Genomic DNA, 14,968 nt, shown 5'->3' with positions numbered 1-14,968 from the left:
GCTTGGAACTATCATCCCAACAGTTATGAGAGTTGTGAATGCAACAGATAAAATCCTAGTCTGCTGTTCAGGTGGAGTCACCATGTCATATGACACATAGAATGGATTTGTTTTGTTAACATTTTCTCTTACAACAACTATTATTTTCATTATATATTATTCTATGTCCTATAATCAAAAATCTGAAATGTCTTTAAACTGTCGCACTATACTGTTCATTAGGTAGGCATAGTAAATTGGTTTTGTAAATGTTTCTAGTGTGGCAGCTTTTTGTTTGTCTTATTTCATGTATTATGTTTGTATGCAATGCAATTTTATATTGCATTTTATTTGCTATGATTTTATAACCATGTTATCATGCTACACAGTTTTATTCTTGTATTATTTCAGTTCCATATTATATTTATTGTTATGAAGTTTTTCACTCCAGGATACCAGTGAAAATGGGCTTCAGCTAAGTGGTCATGCAAAGAAAGATAGACAGATAGATAGATAGATAGATAGATAGATAGATAGATAGATAGATAGATAGATAGGAAGACAGATAGATATGAATATATATCTATCTATATCTATATATATATATATATATATATATATATATATATATATATTATATATATATATTTATTTATATATAGGTATTAGTCTTATTATAGAAACTCAGCTTATTGAATCGCAACTTATCCAACTCATTTTATCTAAAGCAACAAATGCAAAAAAAAATCAAAAAACAGAGCAAATGTTTTTGCAAAGGCGTAAGCCCCCCTGTACCTACATGTGAAGAGATCCACCCCTGTAACCCCCTAATTGACATATAACAACTCCACAACCACACTTCAGTGAAAGAAAGGGAAAAAACCCTGTAAGTATACCACCAGCTCACATAATACAGTACACTGTAATAAAGCAAACTGCAATATTATTTCTATATCTTTAAGAAAACTCATACTGGTAATCAAAAATCATTTTGCACTGTACAAAAACATTTTTTTATTCGTTTTTCAGGTTTAAATTAGTTGAGTTTTGATAAGCCGAGATTCAATAAGTTGACTTTCAATAAGATGAGTTTCTATAAAAAGACATACACCTATATATTGTGCAAATTTTTACTTACCTGACTTGAAATGTCGAAAGTGCAAAGCCGAATGCTCAGAAAATGTGAACTTGGTGCACACACACAAAAAAAAGTTGACAAAGGAATGTCGACTTTGTGCGAAGCACTCGTCACTTCCATATGTCTCCAGTGACCGTTATACCCCCCATTATATGTACTAACTCCGATACTGCACTACAGCGAGGGAAAGGGTATATGTTCCAATCCCCACGGTGGTGCGATCTCCACTCAAAATGCCGAATTTACAACAGTGAATGCACACTAACATTTGCTGTTATGAGTTTGGCATTTTGTCATTTGCTAATTCGAATTGTTGAAAACAGACTTTCGCTCATCTAGAGGTTTGATCATCTTACGTACAGACTGGTGTCTTACAGTGTTATGCATTTCAGCTAAAATATTCTATATATACACACTTGCGCACTCCCTCTAATTTCCAGGAGAGAGGACTAGGAGAACAGTCCCCTTCAGATTCACAGCCTATTCCTGTTTTTACTGTAACTCACAACCACTAGCCAGACCTGTCAGACATACCAAGGGTATAAATTATTGTGCTCTCTTAAAAAAATGAACTAGCTGTTATATTATTTCACAATGGCTATGGTTAAGTAGTCTATCTTTAAACAGTGGCTCCAACAATTATACTTCAAGGCAATTACTCTTCTATAAATTCATAAGAAAACAGCCACAAGCTTTTCAGACTGAATTAAAAAGATCTTTACATAAGAAATGACAGGTACGTTATAACAAGTGTCCTTTAGGTAGTCCAGATGTAAAATATTCACAAAGAAAAAAGCCAGCATACTGCCATATTTTGTTATTTGTGGGATTATGGAATAGTGTGGAGTGTGATATTTACCCTTTCCCCACTGTAGTAAGATCTTGGAGTTGGTTTATATAATTAGTAGGCGATGTGGTGGGGGGTGTAGAGGTGATTGTCACCTACAAAAAAATGCTGAATGTGTGTGTGTGTGTGTGTGTGTGTGTGTGTGTGTGTGTGTGTGTGTGTGTGTGTGTGTGTGTGTGTGTGTGTTTTAATTTTTGGTGATTTGAGTTTCAAGCCATTTTGCTTGATATTTTCAGGTTTGATATAAGGAGTATTAGACCATGTGTCATATAATTTTTATAGCGCAGAAAACTATAAAATAAAAAAAGAAAGAGTTATAAACAGCCAGATATACTAGAAAAAAGCTCATTATTATAAAGCTAGCTCTAACACTACTACTAACTGACAGCTCTAATATAATTACTTCTGACTAGAAGTGTAATAAAACAAGCAAAATAAATGAAAATGAACTGATTCTCAGTAGCGGGCAATGCATACAAGGCACCTATTGGATACTGACAAAACTTTGCTGCTTCTTTACAGAAAAGCTACTACAAGGTTTTGCACAGGAGCTCACTTTCTTCTTTAATTTTTTTTCTGAGGAAACAAAGTTTATGTATACTTTTATATGTTATGCTTTGCTGTATCTTTATATTTGAAGCACACACATACACACACACACACACACACACACACACACACACACACACACACACACACACACACACACTCACATGCACACTATTTGTCCATCACATTTCACAAATTAAAGAAAAAGTAAAACAGAATAACAGTCTGTCTGTGTACTGGGTTTACAGGTTTACCAGTCCATTTATTTTATGTTTTCTTTTCTAGTCCATTTTAGTGTACGTTACCCAAATGTAAATACACATTCAAGACTGGAAGTCAAAACTGCATGCTTCAGAGGCAGTAAAACAGTAATATACACATATTAATGAAAGGTGTGTTATAAGATTCTTTATGTAACTGTAAAATGCTTAAATATATCACGGCAGGTGTGTTATAAGATTCTTTATGTAACTGTAAAATGCTTAAATATAGCACGTCATGGTGTTACAGCATGTCATGCATTTATGCAGTTAAACTGCAAACAGAATGCTTTGCTATTTATAATACACACACATGTAAAAGTGACAAATATAACCAGTAATGGGATGCTGTGGCAGATTTTTTTGTTTTTGGAAGGGGGAGTTGCAAAGAATGCTAAAATCATCAGAGCTCCCCATCTCTGTTTCAGTCAAAGAGCATTTGGTCAAAAGTTAGATTAAACATAAAAGATGCAGTCTGGCATAATTCATGTACTTAACTCAATGTATCTTTTAAAATAATTAATTAATTAAATTATCTTTATATGATCATCACTTTTTTAACACCTTTATTGAATTATCACTTGTGAAAGAGGCACATTTACATTTATATAAAAGTAATCAAACCGTGTTAACAAGTTAAAATGAACAAACATTATGCTTCACATATATTGCTATATATTATATAATCTAAGCAACATTACATAGATTATTCAATTCCCACCCCTTTTTTAAAAACAAGAAACATCTTTATTAAAACATCACTTACAACATAAGCAATCATATATTTATATAAATGAAAACAAACCTCACAGACACAATCCTAGTTGCAAGCGTTTTACATCACAAAACATACTGACACACTCCCAGTTGCAAACATTATACATCATTGAAACACAATAGCTCAGAGAGCCCAGTCCATGTTATAGTATCTAAACTTTTATCTTTTACACAGATATGAGTATAGATGCAACATGTGAAAATGAAGAGTACATTTCTTAAATCTATGTGGGGGGGGGTGAGATTAGAAAATGTGTTTAATCAGGTTTAAATATAAATAACAGATTTCTGGCTACATCAGTGGGATTATCTGGCTGTTTAAATTTGTAATAGCCTATTGCATTTCCTTTCATTTAGTCAGGATCTCTGTTTTTCTGACATTAAACTATTTTGGTATGTTATTGCCAAATGTTTTGAAGTTGTGAGTTCTCACATACTTCTAAGGGAGATATGTTCAGCTGTGTTTCAGATCTGCACTACAACTTCATTTATTTCTGAATTCATTCACTCAGGGAGATGTGAAGTGTCCCCACAAAGGCCATTAGCAGATAATTAACATAACTCCTTGTGCTTCACACCTTAGAAAAAGAAATTCACATGACTAGGTAAAACGTTTCTTCATACTTTAAGGTCCAGTATGTCAGATTCATTTGCTGTTTCCTCTGGTGAAGTTTATTTCCTAATATTTCCTCTAGAGCAATGTGGTAGGTTTGGAGGAAGACGAGATCCTAGTAAATATACAATATCATTAAAGAAAATCATTTAGAAACATTATTAACTGTCTTTCAAATCCTTGATCACATCAGTGTGGCATTTTCTTCATTTCATGTTTGGATTTCAGTCATTTAATGTTTAATAGATAAACAATGAAAGAAAGTGTAGAAAGCACATTATATGCCTGAATATAATAATACCTATTAATATATTCTCTGGAGATGTAGACAAATATGAAAGATAAATAATCACACTTAAAACATAGGTTGAATTATACACAATGGCTTACTACATGTGAATATAAACATAGATTCATAGGTATGTACTAGGCCAATAACCACTAGGGCTTTTATAAGCCTTGCCATGCAGTCTAACCCAGTTGTGCTTCTACGGATTATGGGCATTTATTAGGAGGGTGTATATTAGTTAAGACGTTTCTAGAGATTATATGTGTGTGTGTGTGTGTGTGGGGGTATGTTAGAGAGAGGAAGGCAGTAGTGCGCAAACTATCAGAGACATGGGGGCCAGACCTGGAGGGAATTTCTGATTTCCCATCCACTGGCAAAGGTTATACTTAAATAGGGTTAAGGACAGACTCTTCTTCACATGAATGGGGAACCTATTCCAGAGCATGGGGATCCTCTGAGACGCATATCTGTCTTGCCAACATGTCTTATGTCACAAGCAAAATTTAAATCCTTGGATCTAGTGGTTCTGACACTGTTCATTTTGTCAAGAGGGCATTATATTCAATTATGGGTCTGATAAGGGCCGAATAAAGTGCCACTATAACTTCCTTGGACCTGGATGCCATGCCCTTACTTATAAGTTGGGCAACATAGAATGATTTTCTTAGTGCCTTGGCCACATGTTGGGCAAAGGCCAGATAACTGTCTATATATGTTCACAGATCCCTGACTACTGAGTCAGCTCTTTGGGGTGTCTTATTGATGAAGTAATTAGTCTGGGTGGCAGTTTTCCCAAAAGGCACTGTAATGCATTTCTTAGCATTGAGTTTTAGTTCATGGCTTTGGCACCAGTCATTTGTCTGTGTTAGACCCTCTTGTAAGATGTTTGGGTCATGGGGGAAATCTATGATAAGTCCCAGTTTGCAGCCATCTACAAACTTGGTCAGCCAAAAGTCCTTGACATTACCTTTTACCTCTGAGAAGTAGATTCCAAATAGGAGCAGTTCCAGCATGAATACCAGAGCTACCTTGCTAGTGAATGGTCTCTTAGAGGGGGTGGTATCACTATTCCTGACTTTCTGGTCCTATCTGTGAACCATCTAGCAATCTAGCAAGTTATGTAGAGGTTTATTCCCGGTTTGGTGAGTTTATCAACTATAATAGAGTGGGGTATTGTATCAAATGCCTTAGCCAGGTTCATGTAGGTGGTATGCAGCATTTTCCCCTCATCCATTGCCTTGCTGATCTTTTCAAAGAAATTCACCAGGTTTAGTAGGTATGACCTTCCCTTGATAAAGCCAAACTGGGTTAGATCCAGTGTCTGAAGGTTGCCTATGTCTTTGTTGATCATTTACATGATAATCTGCTCCATGGTTTTGGGTATTAGACTAGTCAGACTGATACTCCTGTGGTTTCTAGAGTTGGCTAATTGCCTACCCTTGTGAAGTGGAATAACCATTGCAGTCCTCCATTCTTATGGTACAAAGTCTGTTTTGAGGCAGTAGATGAAAAGTGACTCAAGTGGTCCTGATAGGTTATGTTTCAAGCTATTTAGGAGGCATCCCAGGATATTTTTGGAGCCCATTGCGGCTGTGTTTTTTGGCCTTATCCATCACCGCCTGGACCTGCTCCTTGTTAGTAGTTGAGGGGTATGCTAGTAGGTATTTCTCGGGAGAGAAGAGGAGTTTGAAGGGTGAAGTTTGAGCTGAATTTGTCAGCCAGAAAAATTTCTATGACACTCTGCTGAGTGAAGGCCGCACCATTTGCAACCCTTTTCATTGTATATTATTCCTACTTTTTCCTCTTTTGTTATATTTAACTGCATTCTCAAGTCATGTCTATTATTTTATTTTGTTTAAATTTCATTACCAGTGTTGAGCTGTTATGTTTAGTCTCCTGCACTGTCACTGTATATTTAGTCTCCTGCACTGTCACTGTATATAGTCTATGAACTGATTTTGTGTTATTAGCCATTTATTCCTATTCTGCTCCATTGTACAATCTGTTAATTGCACAAATTTCTAATAACAAAAGTGATATTATGTTGTTGTGTTGTTGTGTCTTTTGGCTTTTCCCAGTTAGGGATCACCATCCAGAAAAAAGGAGGTCATTGTCCCACTGTACTCATCCCTCATTAGACCCATTATAGAATACAATGCCCCGTTTGGTATGTACCTCTCAAGACATCTGCAACAACTGGAAAGGCCACAGAAATACCTCACTAAAAGAATCACAGGCCTAAAGCAGATGCCCTACGCTGACCGCCTTAAAAAACTCCAGCTATACTCTGTCGCATATCGTCTACTCAGAGGCGATCTTTGCTTAACATACAAGGCCATGTCAAACCCAGAGCTGTTGGACATGCTACACTTAAAGAAATCCCAATCCCTCAGAGCCACACGCTCCAGGGATCTAAACCTTGTCATCACAATAAACAAAACATGCTGGAGGGATAGGTTCCTGACCCAGAGACTCCCCAGACTCTGGAATAGATTGCCCATACATGTCAAGCAGAGTGCCTCTTTGGTCCTCTTCAAAAGGAACCTTGACGATTGGATGGGAGATAGGAAATTCACCCCGGGGATCACGTCAGTCACCCTGCTAGACAGGGGTCCAGGGAAGTAAATAGTGTGGGAAGAAATAGCCAGGGAATTGTTATGGCTAGGCTTGTATAGGCCCTAGGGCTGATAGCCTAGTACCAACCTATGAACCTATGAACCTATGAACTCCGGTCCGCTAATGATTGACAGTAGATTTTTACATGCCGATTTGCCGGCCCTGACGCACAACCTTCAACGACGGTACGCCCATTCACGCATGTCTCTACACAGAAGACGCTTTAGCTAAGAATCGAACAGGACAACGTCTTACTGTGAGGCGACAATGCTACCGCAGCACCACCACCGCATGTAAGTATATAAATTGTATTTCATGTTTATGGAGCTTTTCTCTGCAGGCCTCTAATGAAAATGGGTCTGTTGCCCAGACAGACTTTCCTGATAATCAAATATCAAATAAAAAAAAAGAAATTAAAAGAGATTAAGCTCAAGCATCCCTTTAAAATCTGTAGATTTTTTGGGGGGGGTTTAAGTTCTACTTTTTTCATCATTGCTATAGAAAAAAATTCCTCTACCTAATTTGCTAGTACTGGTTTATTTTACTACCCCTTTTATTACATGTAGTATGGGAGAACTAAATGGCAAGTATTTTCCAAATTGATTCTTTCATTTCTTTTTTTTTTATTTTATCATATAGCTCTTTTATTCTACCAATATGTGCCAAAAGTATTCATTTCCAAGTAGGTTTATATCCCTTGACCTGAATGTCCTGTACCCTTTTTAGTTTAGCAACCTACTATAAAATTGACAGTTAGGCAGACTTAATCCACCAGATGATATTGATGCTTTAATCAGCATAGGTTTCTCTCTTAGGTTTAGGGAACAAATCTGTACAGAGAGGTAAAAATAAACCATGCACTGCATACAATACTAAATGTAGAACAAACCAAGTTAAAGCATGTATCATTTGTATAAAATCCAGATAAGCTCTATCTCATCTCTTAAATAATTCTTCATGTCTTTGCAAGATATGTTTGTGCATCAATTCTTCTGAGGTGCTTAAAGTGTTAATTAAATTCAGTTTGAAGGAAGTAAATCTATTAGGTTCATTTAAAAATGAGTAATTGTCAGTTAGCCTAGGGTAAGGCTCTTTGTTAAGTGTTTTACTGTCTTTATCTTTAAAGTATGTATTTTATTCCTGCTAATTTCCCAAATTCCTGAATCTCCTGAAAGATTAGTTGCAAATCTTCATCTTAGTTGAGAAATTAATTATGAGACTATCTGCATACAATAAAATCATAAACTCTGAACCTTGCATTGGGGACCCTCTGAAAGTAACTCTACTTAACCTGAATGTCAGAGATTCCACATACAATGCATTTAAGCAGTTGAAGGGTGACAGCCCTCCCTTGCTCCCCTAGATAAGTTGATAACAGGAGATAATCTGTGCCATATTTATATCCTTCCCATGGAATTTAACTACAGTGCAGATAAACAGACTTGTAAACTCATTTAGAAGGCTTATCTGCATTTAAGCTGACCTGTTCTTGTGGCATCCTATATAAATGAGGACACTCGTATCAAATTATCAAATGTAGTACTTAAGGATATCAAGCTTGTTTGACCTTGATGTATGATGAGGGGAAGAAACCTGGCCAGACTTTTATCTAACATTGCTGTAAATGATTCGCCTTTGCAATTTAAGCTAGATATTGGTTTTAAAAGATCTTTATCTAGGTTGAGACATGCTACTTACCTAGTGAAATTAAAAAAGTTCAGAAACCAATAGAAACTATAAAGATGCTGTTAAAGTATATCTCCTGCAAGAATCTACTTAAAACTGTTACTATGACAATGGATAATGTCATCTAGGAATCCATTGTCAGATGCAAGATGGACTCTATACTACTTTATTGTTAATAATAATAATAATAATTCTAATAATAATAACAATAACAATAATGACAATCATGCTTGGTTTTGCACATCTGTGTTATGTATAATACCTGTTATTTTCTTTTGGTCAGTTTTACTGCAAATGTACTGACTCATAGTTAATTGCATGCTTCACTGTTAGGTATTTGCTGAATGGTCTAATAGATTTTGTGATAAACTATTGTATGTCTGTTCCTGTAGCTTGGGTCATAGCTGAAAAGGGTCAACAGGCCAGCCCAGCTACCTGGTTATCAGAAAAGGAACTATCTTTCTAACGAACTAACTAACGAAAGAACTAACTAACTAACTAACTAACCAATAGATTTAGCTTGAGTCGGGCCTTTTACCTGTTTAAAATGCAGAAATGGCTGCTTGTTTCCAGGAGAAAAGGGCATTTAATAAGTAAGGACAACATTAGCTGACAGTGTAAAGTTATTAACAAATTGCTATCTTCCCAAAGCTTGCATTTCCAAGAGCAAGTCTTTTGGACCAGGGTCTTTATATATATTTTGTGTACTTCTTTAATAGTAATTCTACCTCATCTTTAGTAATTTCCTCTAATAAATAGAAGGATTGTTCTGAATTTAGCTTAGGTAAATTTAAAGAGGTATTATTTATTGTGTTATTGTGTTATTGTGTTAATTTTTCTTTCATGCTCTTCAAAAGTCTATCACATGTATAGCCCAGTATAATAAGTGACAAAAGATCCAGTCATTGCTGTAGGAGTGTTCAACCTCACAGATAAATGCCCCTAAATTTGGTAAATGGTCCCATTTGCAATCTGCTGTCTAAATTTTAATGCAGGAAACATCTAATTTACTGGGAACATTTTGAAGTGTCTTAGTCTTCTGTGACCCCAGCTTGATCTACCTTGTTGCCCATTTCTCTTATCCTATCAATCCATATGTTACCAGATGGGTAGCAATCTGGATCACTGACAGAACCCACCTATTTAAAATAGGGGAAGCCACCTCAAGCAGCAGACTGGTAATGAGTGACGTATCCCAGGGATCAGTCTTGTGGCCTCTGTTATTTGGGATATACTTCTCTGAGGTGTATGCCAAAACAGTGGGGTATGGCTGCCCAGGTTTGCAGATGACTGCATGCTGGGAGCAATAATCAATTCCCCAAGTGATGTGGACATCCTCCAAGAGGTCTCCCACAAACAAATGACTGGTGCCAGAAACATGGTCTCTTGCTGAATGACAAAAAATGCATCATCATCACCTTTGGGAAGATTAACGTCCCCACATATTATCACATTAATAACATCCTAAGCATGCAGTCTTTAGTGAGGGATTTGTGCACCCAGGTTGATAGCAACCTGACTTTTGACCACCATGTTGCTTCTGTTGTATGGAAAGCTTTCTACATGGCCCACCTCATAAGTAAGGGTATCTTATCCAGAGACAAGGAGGTCATAGCATCCCTGTATTCTTCCTTTAGAAGGCCAATTATTGAGTACAATGCCCTATTCAGCATGCACCTTGCAAGGCACACGCAGCAGCGGGAGAGACCACAGAGGTTCCTCACCAAGAGAATCCAGGGTGTCAAACATCTATCCTACCCAGATATGCTAAAGGTCCTGTCCCTCTACTCAGTTTCATACAGACTCCTCAAATCCCGCCTTGATGGGACTGCTGCATATCCACACGTCAAGCTCCACTCGAGTAACCCATATGTGTGACCTCAACCTGGTCTGTGACATCAATAGGACTTTTTGGTGGAGTACCCTTTTTAAGTGCAACCTGGATAACTGGATGGGAAACAGAAAATACACCCCTGGAATTCCACCTGTGTCCCTGCTGGACAGGGGCTTTGGGTGCTGACTTATCTAAGCATGGGCTAAACTCTTGGCTAGGCTTATAAGGGCCTCAGGGCCAATAGCCTAGTAACTTCCTATGATCCTGTGATCCTAAGTACATGTATTTGTTTCTCTGAATCATTAATGTTGTTAATTAAACTGTCATGAGCTTGCAAAATTCTTCTTGATAACTTTTGAATATACCTCTTATATTCCTAGTTCTGTCTATAGTATAATCCTTTGGGTAGCTTGTTAAAACCACTTGAAATACATTACAAGAGCTAGTATATACGATTTTTTTGACCTATTAAAATTAAGAACAGCTTTCTGATAAATGGATCCCATTTACAAAAGGAAATATTGCTTTCTGATTTTTGTTCTACCTAACCATAGCTTTAAGAGTAGCAGAGCAGGACCGTAAACCATGATGGGAAATTTGTTTAAGCTGTTGACTAAATGTAGTTTTTCTTTAGATATGAAATACTTACTAGTCTTTGGGAAAACATGGAATATATATGAGAAATGATCAAGCTGATTGTCATAATTGCAGTGCCTGAAGTATGCCCAGCAATCCCTTAATGGTATGTACCTATGAACAAATTTCCTTTGTGTTGGAAGTCTATACCTCTGACAACCAGTATGAAAGTCTCTAGTTGAAAACACCAGTATATAGTCTTACTTGCCCAAGTTGTTATCCATTCTTGATAAATCAACCGTTACCATGAAAGCTTTATAAGTGAGGATTAGTTAGTGCTTGGGAGAACACATAGGGTAGTTATATTAATTCCTTTATCCTATTACAAAGAGGAGCTCTTCTCTCCTTGTCAAGTCTTTGTTTTCCCAGTGCAAATGGCATTCTAGTTCTAATTACTGTAATAACCCATTCCCCTATATCCCCATGTGGGATAGGATGAAAAAAAATATTTGCATAAACCTAAATCCATTTAATTTATCATACACATCATTAGACAAATGTGTTTCCAGCACGAGAAGGATGCATAGTTTGCTCTTCCCTTACTTAAGAAAATAACCAGACTCAAACAAATGACTGGGCTGGGAAACCCATTCACATTCTAAGATATTAAAATACATATTAATTAAGGGGGAAAAAGTCATGTAGATTTCTTTTGAAGACCCTCTCAAGTGGCTTAAATTATATGCTGGAATATTTCTAGCTGCTTACTATGACAGCCAAAAGTAAATGTTCCTGTATGTATATATCTATATACCTATATATATATCTATATATATAAATAGATATGTATATATAGATATATTGTTATATAGAGTAGATATAGATATGTAGATGCAGATACAGATAGTGATCTAGAGTCATCTATATCTAATATATTAAACAATGAAAATACTGACAATGACAACAAACAAGTAAAATATTCAAGCGTAATCTAACAACAAATCCAAACAAAGCTACAAAAATTACGCTGTGAAAACTGATATATCAGAGACTGCACTGTATTCCTAACGCTTTATTGCAATATGAAATTCCAGACATTAAGCGCTTTCACCAACACCCAGTGTGGACTTCCTCAGAATGCCCAGTATACTAAACACAAGTCATTAAATACAATTACATTTGGTGCCAAAACCACATGTAATTACAAATTAAAATAATCAATCATCCAAAAGTTAAAAGTTGTAGAAATATATAGAAATGTTATAAAAATATATAAAGGTATATGAACTCGGTGAATTAAAAGTTACATATTGATGTTACATATTTAAAGGGCTACAATACATGTTAATCTAATATAAAATCAATTGTATCATTTTCAAAGTCACAATTAGTACTATTCATACCAATATTTATAAAATAACGTTTATGTAATAAACGTCCATTAGTCTAATTGTAGAAAAGGTTTAATAGTAATATACTTGTTCAGCCCTGGTTCATTTGGGGCATCAGTATGCTGTTGTGTCTTTCGGCGTATCCCGGTTAGGGGTTGCCACAGCAGAACTCCGGTCCGCTAATGTTTGGTAGTGGATTTTTACGTGCCGAGTTACCAGCCCTGATGCACAACCTTCAATGAAGGCATGCCCATTCACGCGTGCCTCCACACAGAAGATGCTCTAGCTGAGAATCGAAAGCGACAACGTCTTGCTGTGAGGCGACAACGCTACCACAGCACCACTACCGCACATTTTCTAAATCACTTCCCTTTTGCTTAATAAGGCTTTACTATTGCCCCCCGGGGGACCTACATCTACTTGATCAAGTATTGCAAACTTAAATGCATGTGTCTCTCCGCTTTTGGCAATGTGTCAATACAACGCATTGTTTTTATCTTTCTTTTTATATCATAAAAATGGTTGTATATTCTCAGTTTTTTAAAGTTTACCTACAACATCAATGTAGATGGTATAGCATATTTAGATACATATATATTGAGTACACCTACAGGATTCAAGTCACGGATATATCAAAAGCATACTTTTTCAAACAATTATTTAGATTACAGTAGTTATCCCCCAAGGACGATGATGAAGAATATTTATAAGGGGCAGTGTATAAGGGCAGCCATAACAACCTCTATATATAAAGATATGGTTGATGAAATAAACACCATTAGGTCATTTTTTGTAGAGAGTGGGTAACCCATGTCAATGTTGGACAATGTCAAACAATATATAATAAGCGAATGGGGAAAGAAATATCATTACATATTAGGGAAAGGTTTGCCCATCAGTATGAACAATAGTACAAATGAAGTCACTCACTACAGGAGGGCATGTGTATTGGAATATAATCCACAGGTACACATGGTTCAAAAAATATTAAGTAGGAATTGGAATATACTAGCAGTAGATAGTAGAATTAGAGAGATAGTGGGTGAGCGGCCAGTCTATGTTTATAAGATGGCATGTAATCTAAAGAATATATTTGAAACATTTAATAGGGGCATTGAGATGAGGCAGCAGAATAGATATACTAAGAGATGTGAAAACTGTAGACAGTGTAGTTATATATGGGAAGTGGGAAGTGTTGTCCTGGAAAATGTGAACAGAACTAAAATACACTTTGGGCATGGTAATTGTAACACAAAGAATGTTATTTACATGACTAAATGTATGATATGCCCTGGATTTTATATTGGAAAAACGGAGAGGCATTTTAAGAAGAGAATATACAACCATTTATATGATATAAAAAGGAAAGATAAAAGCAATGCGTTGTATAGACACATTGCCAAAAGTGGAGAGACACATACATTTATGTTTGCAATACTTGATCAGGTAGATTTAGGTCCCCTCGGGGGGTAATAATAAAGCCTTGTTAAGCAAAAGGGAAGTGATTTGGCAAATGTATACTGATGCCTCGAATGAACCAGGGCTGAATGAGTACATCACTATTAAACCTGTTCTACAATTAGGCTAATGGACGTTTATTACATAAACGTCATTTTATAAATATTGGTATGAATAGTACTAATTGTGACTTTGAGAATGATACAATTGATTTTATATTAGATTAAATGTATTGTAGCCCTTTAAATATGTAACATTAATATGTAACTTTTAACTTACTGAGTTCATATACCTTTATATATTTTTATAACATTTCTATATATTTCTACAACTTTTAACTTTTGGATGATTGATTATTTTAACTAGTAATTACATGTGGTTTTGGTGCCAAATGTAATTGTATTTAATGACGTGTTTAGTATACTGGGCATTCTGACGAAGTCAACATTGGGTGTGGATGAAAGTGCTTAATGTCTGGAATTTCATATTGCAATAAAGCGTTTGGAATACAGTGCAGTCTCTGATATATCAGTATTGGCAGAGTAATTTTTGTGGTTTCATTTGGATACATTGACAACAAAGCATAAACACGCTTCTGCATGTGCCCCCACATACCTTTCAATTTATGTATTTCAACTCCAAGATCACATAATCCCTGCGGAAAGGGCATATTTCCCAAACTGGGAAATTGCTGATGCTGCACAGCTGTCATCCTTCTGTTTTACTGATCAAAGTGTGTTGATAAAACTTGAATTGAACAAAGGCAATGCACCTATATATGCATATGCATTCATATATATATATATATATATATATATATATATATATATACATATATATATATATATATATATATATATATATATATATATATATATTCATACACATATGTATTGGTTGACCGAATTTACAGTTCTATGAAAATCAAATGGCCGAGATGACAGGAAATAAAACG

This window comes from Protopterus annectens, chromosome 4.part1, assembly GCF_019279795.1.
Source record: "Protopterus annectens isolate FY-2018-M chromosome 4.part1, PAN1.0, whole genome shotgun sequence".
In the NCBI taxonomy this organism is placed as follows: Eukaryota; Metazoa; Chordata; order Ceratodontiformes; family Protopteridae; genus Protopterus; species Protopterus annectens.
The sequence above is the reverse complement of the archived record's forward strand: the minus strand, read 5'-3'. Positions refer to the sequence as shown.